The 11,394-nt window shown below is 43.0% G+C and overlaps 1 pseudogene across 1 annotated transcript; it reads right to left on the bottom strand.

Annotated features, from left to right (window-relative positions):
* Positions 1-271: 271 nt before the first annotated feature.
* LOC309629352 (D-aminoacyl-tRNA deacylase 2 pseudogene) lies at positions 272-9,858 on the bottom strand (annotated as a pseudogene). The gene has a single exon. The product of its transcript is annotated as a D-aminoacyl-tRNA deacylase 2 pseudogene (transcript).
* Positions 9,859-11,394: the final 1,536 nt, after the last annotated feature.

Raw genomic sequence — 11,394 nt, 5'->3', positions numbered from 1 at the left:
TATATATATATATATATATATATATATATATATATATATATATATATATATATTCCTTTTTAGATTCTTTTCCATTATAGGTTGTTACAAGATATTGAATATATAGTTCCCTGTGCTATACAGTAGGTCCTTGTTTTTTAATCTATTTTATATATAGTCATGTGTATCTGTTAATCCCAAACTCCTAATTTATCCCTCCCCACGCCCTGCCCCTTTGGTAACCATAAATTTGTTTTCTACGTCTGTGAGTCTGTTTCCATTTTGTTTTGTGTTGTTTGTTTGTTTTTCTGGTAGAAAGCATCCCTTTTTATTCCTTTTATAGCAATCTAAACCGACAAGAGAGGAACTTCCTAAAAGATTTATGAACACTAATTTAATGAAACAGTAACTTTTAAAAACCAAAGACAGAAAATGCAACACACATTATTTTTGTAAAAAACTGAGAAACAGAATATTAAGCCATTAGTATATTAAATAAAAACAACTTTTAGTCCCCCATACCTTGTTCCTATATCAACTAAAGATTCTGAAAATAATTTAAAGCACTTGGATGTCCTTGGAGGGTAATATTAAAATGCACAATAACATTTCTGTATTACATTTTCATAGATATGATTAGAAGGAATAGTAAATTGCATATCCTTTCATTCAAAATATGGAAATCTGAAATACTAAAACAAAATTGACAAAATAATAATCAGTTTGTGCTGGGTTTTACCTAGTTTTAACCCAAATAGTGATTTTTTTTTACATACTACATACATTTGAGGGTATAAGAAATATATTTTTCTTGATTACCCAGAATGCTTAATTGTAAAATGCTTAAATACAGCTCTCTAGGAACATTTCCATGTTCTTATCAATGACCATAAAGTGAATAGAAGGCATTTTTCAAATTTTTGAGTGCGAGTTTAGGGGAAAGCAGGATGGAAGGTGACTGAGATCCAGAGTTTAGGTGACGTGGCAACGCCATCCAATTAGCCGGCTGCAGAGTTATGGATGGGACCCAGGATTTTCTTGTCTAAAAATCCTGCAGATTAGTGTACTCAAGAAGAAGGGGAAGAGAATCTAATTACAACTGTAGAAACTTTTAATTTTTCAAAACTCAGTTAGGTGTGTGTATGGTCCATTGGTGTCGAACTTTAACACCTGCCTGTTGCCATAAGTGCCATGTTCCATCACCACCCCCAGCTTCGGCACACTTGCTGTTAGCAGCTAATTCTTTTTTACAGAGAGTCACAAATTGGGAATAAAGTTCTAACCCCTCTTCTTTTCCAGAGTTAGAGTGATACTGCATGCTTCTTCCTTTTACTCTCCCCCCAAGGGTGGCTTGAGGGATGGTAAGAATGTTGCCAGATAGATCCAATATAGAGATGTGCTTGCCATTTTCTGTTTCACTTAATTTCACATTTAACAGTGTATTAACCATTTTGGGAAGAAGCTCTTTATCAGCTCCCTTGAAAAATCACACGTAGATCACTAATCCTCTCTGGACCTCCACCCACTGGGCCGCGGCGTCCCCCTCGGCGGGGCGTACTTGCAGCTGGGCGTGCAGGCACTGCTGCAGGACGGCCCGGGCCTGAGGTGGCCGGCCACTTTCAGCATGGCTCAAGCCCGCGCGGATATCCCACAGGTTGCCACCTCGCGCCGCACAAGCTCGCCCCCCGGGGCTCAGGGCTGTTTCCATTTTGTAAATAAGTTCATTTGTAACATTTTTTTTAGATTCCACATATAATTGATATTGTATGGTATGGAGGTTCATTTAAAAAACTAAAAATAGAGTCACCATGTGATCCAGGAATCCCACTCCTGGGCATATATCCAGAAAAGACAAAAACTCTAATTTGAAAAGATACATGCACCCGATGTTCATAGCAGTGCTGTTTATAATAGCCAAGACATGGAAGCAACCTGCGTGTCCTTTGACAGATGAATGGATAAAGAAGATGTGAGATATATATATATATATATAATGGAATATTACTCAGCCATAAAAAATAAATTAAATATGGGAATTCCCTGGCGGTCCAGTGGCTGGGACTCAGTCCTTTCACTGCTGAGGGCCCGGATTTGATCCCTGGTTGGGGAACTAAGATCTCACAAGCCTCCTGGTGCAGCCAAAAAAAAAAAAAAAAAAAAGAATGAAATAATGCCATTTACAGCAACACGGATGGACCTAGAGATTAACATACTAAGTGAAGTAAGTCTTCCAGCTTTTATATGTCTGAAGAAGTCTTTATTTCACCTTCATATTCAAAGTATTTTTTCTGCTGGGCAATGAATTCCTAAGTTGGTTTTCCTTTTCAGAACTTTAAAGATGCTTCTCCACTATCTTCTGAGCGGTGGTGTTTTCAGTGTGAAATCTGTTATGATTCTACTCTTTGTTCCTTTGTACATGCTGTGTCTCTTTTCTCTAATTGCTTTTAAAATTTTCTTTCTACCACTGGTTTTAAACAATTTGATTGGGATATGCCTTGTACTTTCCTTCCTGTTTCTTGTGTTTGGGGGGTTGTCAACCTTCTTGTATCTGTGAGTATACAGTTTGCTTGTTTGTTTTAATTAAGTTTAGAAAAACTTCAGCCATTATTTCTTCAATATTGTGCTCCTCGTCTGTGATCCCCATTACACATGCATTAGGTCACTTGGAGCTGTCCCACAGGTTACTGATGGTCTGTTCATTTTTTTTCCTGTTCTCTCTTTATCTCTTTGGCTTTCATTTTGTGTTTCTGTTGCTATGTCATCAAATTCACTGATCTTCTCTTCTGTAGTTACCTATCTGCTGTTAATCCCACACAGGGTATTTTTCATCTCAGACCCAGGGGAATGAGAACTTGGGGTGGTGGTGGAGAACCTATGCATGCAGCTGGGGGAATCAGAGAAGGTTTCATGGAAGAGGTGGCATTTGAGTTCAGCCTCAAATGATGGGGAGTGAAGGTATTTCAGAAGAAATAGATGCAGATAGAAAAAAAGAGTTCATCACTAGCTGAGGACAGCAGAAACAAAGCACAGAGATGAAGAAGGGCTCTGCTGGTGTGGGCACAATTTGAGTGGAGTATGGTAAAAGGACAGGGCATGAGCTGGAATGCAATTAAGGAGAGCCTTGAATGTCACAGCGAGTCTTTTACATTTTTAGAGGCAAAAACATTAGACCAGACTGAAATAAAAATCCTGAGATAGAGCTCAAAACCAAAAAAAATCAAACCCAGAAAATCTGTTAGAGGTGGTGTTACAGATTCATTGCTTCAAGATGTCCCTTCCTCTCCTTGGTAATCAGCTCTCACATATGAAATAACAGAGTTGAATATTGCTTCACCACTGTTTGGTATACATGATCTCTGAGGTCTCTTTCTACTCTCAATATGCTCCAAGAGTCAACTTAATTTCAGTAACACTGAGGAGTCATCAATTGTTTTTCAACAGAAGAGTGACATGCTTTTTAAGGAGATGAATATTTGAACATTTGTAAACAAGTCTGGTAAGTTCTCATTATAATAACAGTTAGCGAGACTTAGAGGGAAGGTATTATACCCATAGATGAGAGTGTGCATTTTCCCCCATTCACAGAAGAAATGAGGATGAAGAGAGGACCAGAGAGAGCATGAAGAATATGTTTTTGAAGGTCTATTTTGCAATCAAGTAAACGGCAAATGATGGCTTCAGGTATTAAATACAATCCAAAACTGTTCCAATGGGGAGTGCCAGCTGAGAGCTGGGACACATATGACCCAGCTAGCTCCTTCAAGCACTGTGGTAGAGTGGTAGCAAGAATTACAGCAGACTTGGGTTCAAATTTTTACTCTGTCACTAATGAGATTCTATAACCTATATGAGTCTTGGTTTCTTCATCTATAAAATACTAAGAATAATGCCATAACTCAAAGATTTTTGGTAAAATTTAAATGTGATTAGGGGGACGTCCCTGGTGGTGCAGTGGTTAAGAATCCACCTGCCAATGCAGGGGAAATGGGTTCAATCCCTGGTCTGGGAACATCCCACATGCCACAGAGCAACTAACCCCATGCACCACAACTACTGAGCCTGCACACCACAACTACTGAAGCCCATGTGCCTAGAGCCCATGCTCCACAACAAGAGAAGCCACTGCAATGAGAAGCCCGTGCACCGCAATGAAGAGCAGCCCCCACTCGCCTAGAGAGAAAGGCGAGAAAGCTCATGCACAGCAACAAAGATCCAATGCGGCCAAAAATAAATAAATAAAAAGAGTTTAAAAACTGTGATCAGCATGTAAGTAAGGATAGTTTCATCAATATCCCAGCACATTTTTTTAGTAGAAATTGACAAACTGATTCTAAAATCCACATGGCAGTAATTCAAAGGACCTAGAAAACCAAAACAGCTTTGCAAAATAAAATAAACCAGAACAAGATTAACAATACTTGATTTCAAAACTTACTGTAAAGGTAGATTAATAAGGACACTGTGATAGTGGCATAAAGACAGACAAATATATCAGTGGAACAGAATAGAGAGTACAGAAATAAACCCATGCACATATGGACACCTGATTTTTGACAAAATTTCAAATATTATTCAATAAAGAAAGGATTTTTTTCAACAAATGGTGCTGAAACAATTGGATATGCAAAAGAAATCTTCAACTCATGATAAACATAAATTATCATGAAATGGATTATAGACCTAAATGTAGAAACTGTAACTATAAAACTTCTAGAAGAAAACATTGGAGAGAAGTGTTGCAAGCTCAAGTTAGGCAAACACAACTAAAGCACCATCCATAAAAGAAGAAATTGATAAATAGGACATCATCAAAATTAAAAACTTATGTTCTATAAAAGACACTGTTAAGGGAATGAAAAGACAAGCCACAGACTGGAGAAAATATTCATGGATCTGAAAAAAGACTTGTACTCAGAAAATATTAAGAACTCTCAAAGGTCAATCATAAGACTCAAATAACCCAATTAAAAATACGGGCAACATATTTGAATAGACATTTCACCGAAGAAGATGTAGGATGGCAAATAAGCACATGAAAATATGAGGTACAAATATACACCTATTAGAATGACTAAAGTTGAAAACTGACCATGCCAAGTGTTGACAAGTATCTAGAGCAATTGAAACCTTCTTACATTATTGGTGGAAATGTAAAATGATACAACCACTTTGGAAAACAGTTGGCAGTTTCTTAAAAAGTTAAATATATAGCCCACCATATGATTTAGCCATCCCATTCCTAGGTGTCTACCCAAGAGAAATGAAAGCCTGTGTCTAAACAAATATTTGTACACAGATGTTCTTAGTGGCTTTATTTCTAACAGCCAGAAACTGGATATCACTCAAATGTCTACCAACAGAGAAATGGATAAGCACACTCTGGTATATCCACACAATAGAATACAACTCTGCAATTAAAAAGAATGGACATGCATGCAACACGGGTGAATCTCAGAATGCTGATGCTAAGTGAAAGAAGCCAGATTAAAAAAAAAATTAAAAGAGGACATATTGTATGATGCTAGGAATCACATTCTAGGAATTGCAAATTAATGTGATAGAAGATCTGTGGGTGGCTGGGGACAGGATGAAGGTATTATAAAGGGCGCAAGGGAACTTTTGGGCCGATGAGTATGTTGACTATCTTGATTTTGGTGATGGTTTCACATACGCAGAGACTTACCACTTGTACCGTTTAAATATGTGCAGTATATTGTATGTCGGTTATACCTCAATAAAGAAACAAAGAATAGAGGCTTCTCCATTGCACAGATGTGGATTCAAATCCTACATTTAAATCCTAGCTCACCACTTACAGGCTGTGGGAACTTTGGCAGGTTGCTTAACCTCTCTGAACCTCAAATTCTCATCTGCAAAATGAGAATGATAATATTCCTACCTTCCTTAAAAGATGATTATGAACATGGAATGAAACAATACAGATAAATTGCTTAACAGAATACCTGGGACATAGTAGGTGCTTAATAAATACTAATTGTTATTATATCTTGATAGTGCATTAAACCTGTCTATCCATTTGTGATCATTTGACATCATTTCTATATTATGCCTTTTAATAAATGGCTATGGTATGTCTATTTAAAAAAAAAAAAGTGCTTCCCACAGCACCTGGCATTTGGTAAATACTCAATAGAGTTTCACCCTTTTTCCACGCTTACCTTCCCCCAACTGAATTTTCTTTTTTCTGAATTTTCTGTGTTTGGTCTTGAAGAGTCTTGGCACCCTAGATCAAGAGGGGACACCAGCTATACCAGGCAGGAAAAGCCAGCTTCTGAGAGAGACAATTCAGCTGAGTCTAGGTCTCCCGTCTTGTCCCCAAGTGGGTGTGGCTGATGCTGACCCTACCTGGTGAGGCCTGGAGGTACCCTTCTCTCTGGGCTGTGACTTGGCCTACGAGGGGCCTGGCAGTGTGGAGGCCCAAGCTCTCCTTTTCTCCCAGGCCTCATGGAACTTTCCACATCTACAAGTGCTGGGCCGCCAGGCAGTCTGTGAGCCTCGGCTCTCCCTCCAGGGCGGAACAGGTTCTTTGGAGGAGGTGGCCTTATTGTCCAGGAAGATTCTTTGGCCACAAAGGCCCTGCCGAAGTCTCCACAACCCTGGAACAAAACTGGGACTAGAACTTTCACAAAAGAACAAGGCTTGCTCTGTGTGGTCGCAGCAGCTGAAACTTCAGCCAGGAAGGCTGAGAAGGCAACCCCACCACTAGTTTGTTCGGGCAACAAAGACGGTCCCCTTTCGGTTAACCTTTCAGTTCCTCCGAGTTCCCTGACAAAGGGCCATGAGGGAGCTGGGAGGTGTGGTCAGGATGGGGTGGTGGCCAGGACTAGCTAGCAGGTTTCAGATGTGGTGGAAATAAAGGGAGTTTGTTTAGCTTCTCCTGGAAGATTTGCCCGTTTGCCTGGTGGCAGCTGACAGTGCCAGTTTTGAGAATCAGATCAGACCCACAAATAAGAGCCAATGGGAAATGAGCTGAGCTCTGAAGCCCAAACCTCTTCAAAAGGAGATCTGCAGGGCTTCCCTGGTGGTGCAGTGGTTGAGAGTCTGCCTGCTAATGCAGGGGACACGGGTTCGAGCCCTGGTCTGGGAAGATCCCACATGCCGCGGAGCAACTGGGCCCGTGAGCCACAACTACTGAGCCTGCGCGTCTGGAGCCTGTGCTCTGCAACAAGAGAGGCCGCAATAGTGAGAGGCCTGCGCACCGCGATGAAGAGTGGCCCCCGCTTGCCGCAACTGGAGAAAGCCCTCGCACAGAAACGAAGACCCAACACAGCCAAAAATAATTAATTAATTAATTAATTAATTAATTAATTAAAAAAAAAAAAAAAAGGAGATCTGCAAGCATTGTCTGCAGTCTGGGATTTGGGGAATTCTGGAAGGCAGGTGGCTTCCATACCCCTATGTTTACCAAACATTTTAACTTCACACCAAGCCCATCTGTTTCATGTTATTTCTGGATGAGGCAGTGGAGGCTCAGAGTGCATTTGAGCTTTGGAATCAGAAGAATCTTGTCCCAGTCGTTCATTCAACAAATACTCAAAATTGCAGTGTGGGCAGGATGTGGAGGATATGATAGCGAATAGAATGCAATCCCACCTTAAGGAGTTCACAGCATAGTACTTTGGGTGCGTTGGATCTCGTTGTGTGGTTTTGGGCAAGTCACTGAACTTTTTGAGCCCCAGCTCCTACATTTAATAAATGGGATTATAATGCTTTTAAAGGATTGTGATAAAGATGGAGTGGAATTAAATGAGATGATGCATGTCATTCCCCCAAGGCCTAGCACAGAGCAGATACTCGACAAATCTGGCCACGATGGCTTCAGTGATTGGCAGGCTTTCGGTCCTGGCTGGTCTCGTGGTCCCAGGGGACCTACATCAGATGGGAAGGGCCAAGGCAAAGTCTGAAGAGAGGCAGCTGGAAGTTTCCCAGAGCCTTATCCATCCTGGTGGGGAGGGGGAAGGTCCAGGGGGCCATGTTACTGAAAATGTAGCTCCCTCACAAAGCAGGAGTCCTAGCTTCACTAAGGACATAAAAGTGAGTCACTCTCATTCATTCCACACACATATGTATTAGCACCTTCCATGGGCCAGATGCTGGGCACAAGATATTGCTATGACACCTGTTTCAAGGAAGGTATAGGCCAGTGTGGGAGATGGACAAGCCACAGACAGCTACAATGCCTTGCACGGATGGGGGTGCCCTGGGATGACAGATGACCCAGCCTTGGTGTCCTGGGGGCTTCCCCCTCCCCCTCCCCCCACCCAGGCAGTGACCTGCAGAGTCCCCTTCCTGCAGTGTGGGTCTGAGTCTGCCTCTCTCCAGCATCTCCCTTCCCCGTCCAACGCGCCCTGCCACGCTGACCACACTTGGAGCTCACTGCACCCCGCTTCATGGCTCAAAGATCCTCAAGCGTTAGGGAGCCACTAACGTGCATGTGGGCCTCTACAGCCCCAGCCTTCATGTCCAAACGTACCTTGCACGTCCTCTTGGCTCCAGGAAAACCGGTCACCGTTTCACATTCAGACCTACCCAGGTCCCTTCCCTAATGTCCTCCCACCCCACTTCTGGCAGCAGGGCGACCATAATTTTATACATAGATTCTTTTTCTTAAAAAAAACAGTCTTTAATTTTGTTAATTCTCAAACCCATTTCTAAGTAGTGAGAGCAATGGCTTAAGGAATAACATTTCCCGGCACAGGAAAGCTTGCTTTGCAGTCGTTTGTATGATAAATGCTCTTACAAAGTGCTCTTCACAGACATTCTCTTCACAAACACTCGGAGAAGAAGGCGGGGTGGATGGTATGACTATTATTATGCCCATTTTACAGAGGAGGAAATAATATCGAGAGCTAATGTGACCTGGCCCAGTTAAAATGCAAATTCAAAGTCTGTGAACTCACATCCCATGTTCCCCACTCCCCACCCCCCCATGTTAAATTTAAGCCCAAATGAGCTCTTTTTCATTGGGAGATTGGTGTAATGAATACATGTTGATTGAACAAGTTGGCAGAAGAACCTTCCAGTCAGCACGGCTGGTATCCTGGTGAAGGCAGGGGTGGCCACCAGCCGGGCTAAGCCTGCTGGAGACTCAGCGTCACCTTCTGTCACCTGCAGTTCTGCTCAGACATGTTGGATACCTATTATGCGGCAGGCCAGTGGTGGTAGGGGGATTTTAGGGGCAACTCAAATCCCACCCCTGCCTTCAAGGAGCAAGCGGTCCTGGTCTTTGGTGGGTAAGCCACGTAGGCAAGTCGGCTCCGTGAGAAGAGAAGGGATAACACGGCATTGGCAGATATGGACCAGGGCTGCCGTAATGCTGAGGCAGCCGTCAGAGGGGCAGGGACAGAACCCCAAAATGCTCTGTGGAGGCAGTGGGACTCCCGAGAGCTGAGGGAGGGAACCACAGATTCAAGGAAGGGGCAGAAGGAGCAAAAGAAAGGATGAGGATAGGATGGATGGAGGTGGAGGGGGGAAGTGGGGGACCCGTTCCAGAGAAGCCTGTCGCTCTCTTCCTTCTAACTCTCTGCACTCCTTCTAACTGAATTTTCTTTCTTTCCAAACTAGGCCTAAGTCCCGTTTGATCCCATAGCTTCAGATTTAAAATAGACATCTTGTATTAAGTTTCATGCCTTTAATTTTATTATCAGATAAATGGAGAGTTTAGGATTTTTTAAAACAGAAAATACTAGATGATTTTGAATGCACATGATCCCTGATGGATCCCTAATAGGAAAAATCCCCAAACAAACCATTTCCTTGCTCCTGCTATAAACTGGCCTACACTCGGAATGAACCCTCTTTGCAGCCACATAAAAGGCCAGCAACGCCAGCGGCCTGCTTTCTGCATTCTCCAGGCACTGGCGGGCTGCTTGTGTCTGGCGTGGACGCCCCTGTTGCCGGGAGCGCCACCCACTCCTCCAGAGGAGCCCATCTGGCTGGGTGCGGCCGGAAGGAGCAGCTGGAGAGAGACCTGCAGTGTGGAGAGGGGAGTCACTCTGAGTGCCACAGTGACCGTCCTCACAGGCAGTCAGGGGACAAAGCCCTGGAAGGAGATATTGAGATTTAATTGTGCAAACCCACGTGGCTGATGGGAAGGACACGGGAGGCGCTCTCGGGGGCTTCTTTCTCCTTTCTTCCCTTTCTTTCCTCTTTCTCACTTTTTTCCCCGACTGATGGAATAAAAAGAAACGATGCATCTGTCTGTCGTGGCCTGGGGACCTTCTTAGGGTCCTCTGTGTGGGGTTATTTGAAAAAAGATAAAACTCCCAAACAAAACACAGTTGTATTAGCACAAAAGTCCAACGCCACGGTTGAAGTCTCCCTTTCCATTCCCAGGGACGGGTTTCCCAAATGAACCCCAGCTCATCCGCGCAGACAATGGGGTCCCCAGGGAGCTGCACGTGATCAGAGCAGTGAGCGAGGGGCCAGGCGGGTCAGTGGGAGGGGAGACTCTCCTGCCTGCCAGCAGGGTCTCTGTGACCTGCCCCCCAGCCCTGTGAACAGGGCGTATGAGTTTCCTACTTTCAGCCTATGTCTCCTGTGTTCAAATGTGATCCCGAATGCCCAAAGGTCAAGGCACGGGGCGCGTCCTGACGTCGCTTTCTGTTTGTGTGTCTTGTCTGCATCCCCCGTGAGACTGCAGCCTGGCACCCAGGGCAGGGCCTGCGCTGAGGGTACTGGACGCATTTTGCTGAAGAGATGTGTATGCTTACCTATGCATCTTCTCATGTATTTTTTAAAGTTTATGAAGATCCTAATTTATCTTCATAAGTTAGGAGTTTGGAATTAACAGATACACACTACTGTATTTAAAATAGATAAAAAACAAGGACCTACTGTACAGCACAGGGAACCATACTCAATATCTTGTAATTGCCTATAATGGAAAAGAATCTGAAAAATTATATATCTGAATCACTTTGTCATACACTTGAAACTAACACAACATTGTAAATTATACTTCAATTTAAAAAAAGGGGGGGGGGGGAAACGTTTATGAAGATCCTTTACAAAATAACAAAAAACAAAAAAGATATTCCTCAGATGCTGGACTCTGGGTAACCGTGAAACCTGGCACCAGAACCTAAAATGGGAGCTTTCAGACCTGGAGCAATCTATGGGGGTGCTCCAGGCAAAGCTTTGGATGAATTTAAGGAAAGAGGTAAGAACTCTTACCTATATTATTATATTAAATAACCATGTAACTGAATGTAGCTGAATTTGGGGCTGTCACAGATAGACAGAATATTTTCTTATTTTTGATGCTGAGAAACCCTTGGTAAGCAGTGGCCTCTCTCTGTGGTAAAATCTCGTGTGTGTCCACCGGGAGCTACTGCGTCTGGGAACGGACATAGCCTTTCAGAAGTGAAGGTGTGGGGTTTCCAGAATCATAGG

Source organism: Balaenoptera borealis (genome assembly GCF_965194805.1).
Source record: "Balaenoptera borealis genome assembly, chromosome: 5".
Classification (NCBI taxonomy): domain Eukaryota; kingdom Metazoa; phylum Chordata; class Mammalia; order Artiodactyla; family Balaenopteridae; genus Balaenoptera; species Balaenoptera borealis.
Note: the sequence above shows the minus strand (reverse complement) of the source record. Positions and strands in the feature narration are given on the sequence as shown.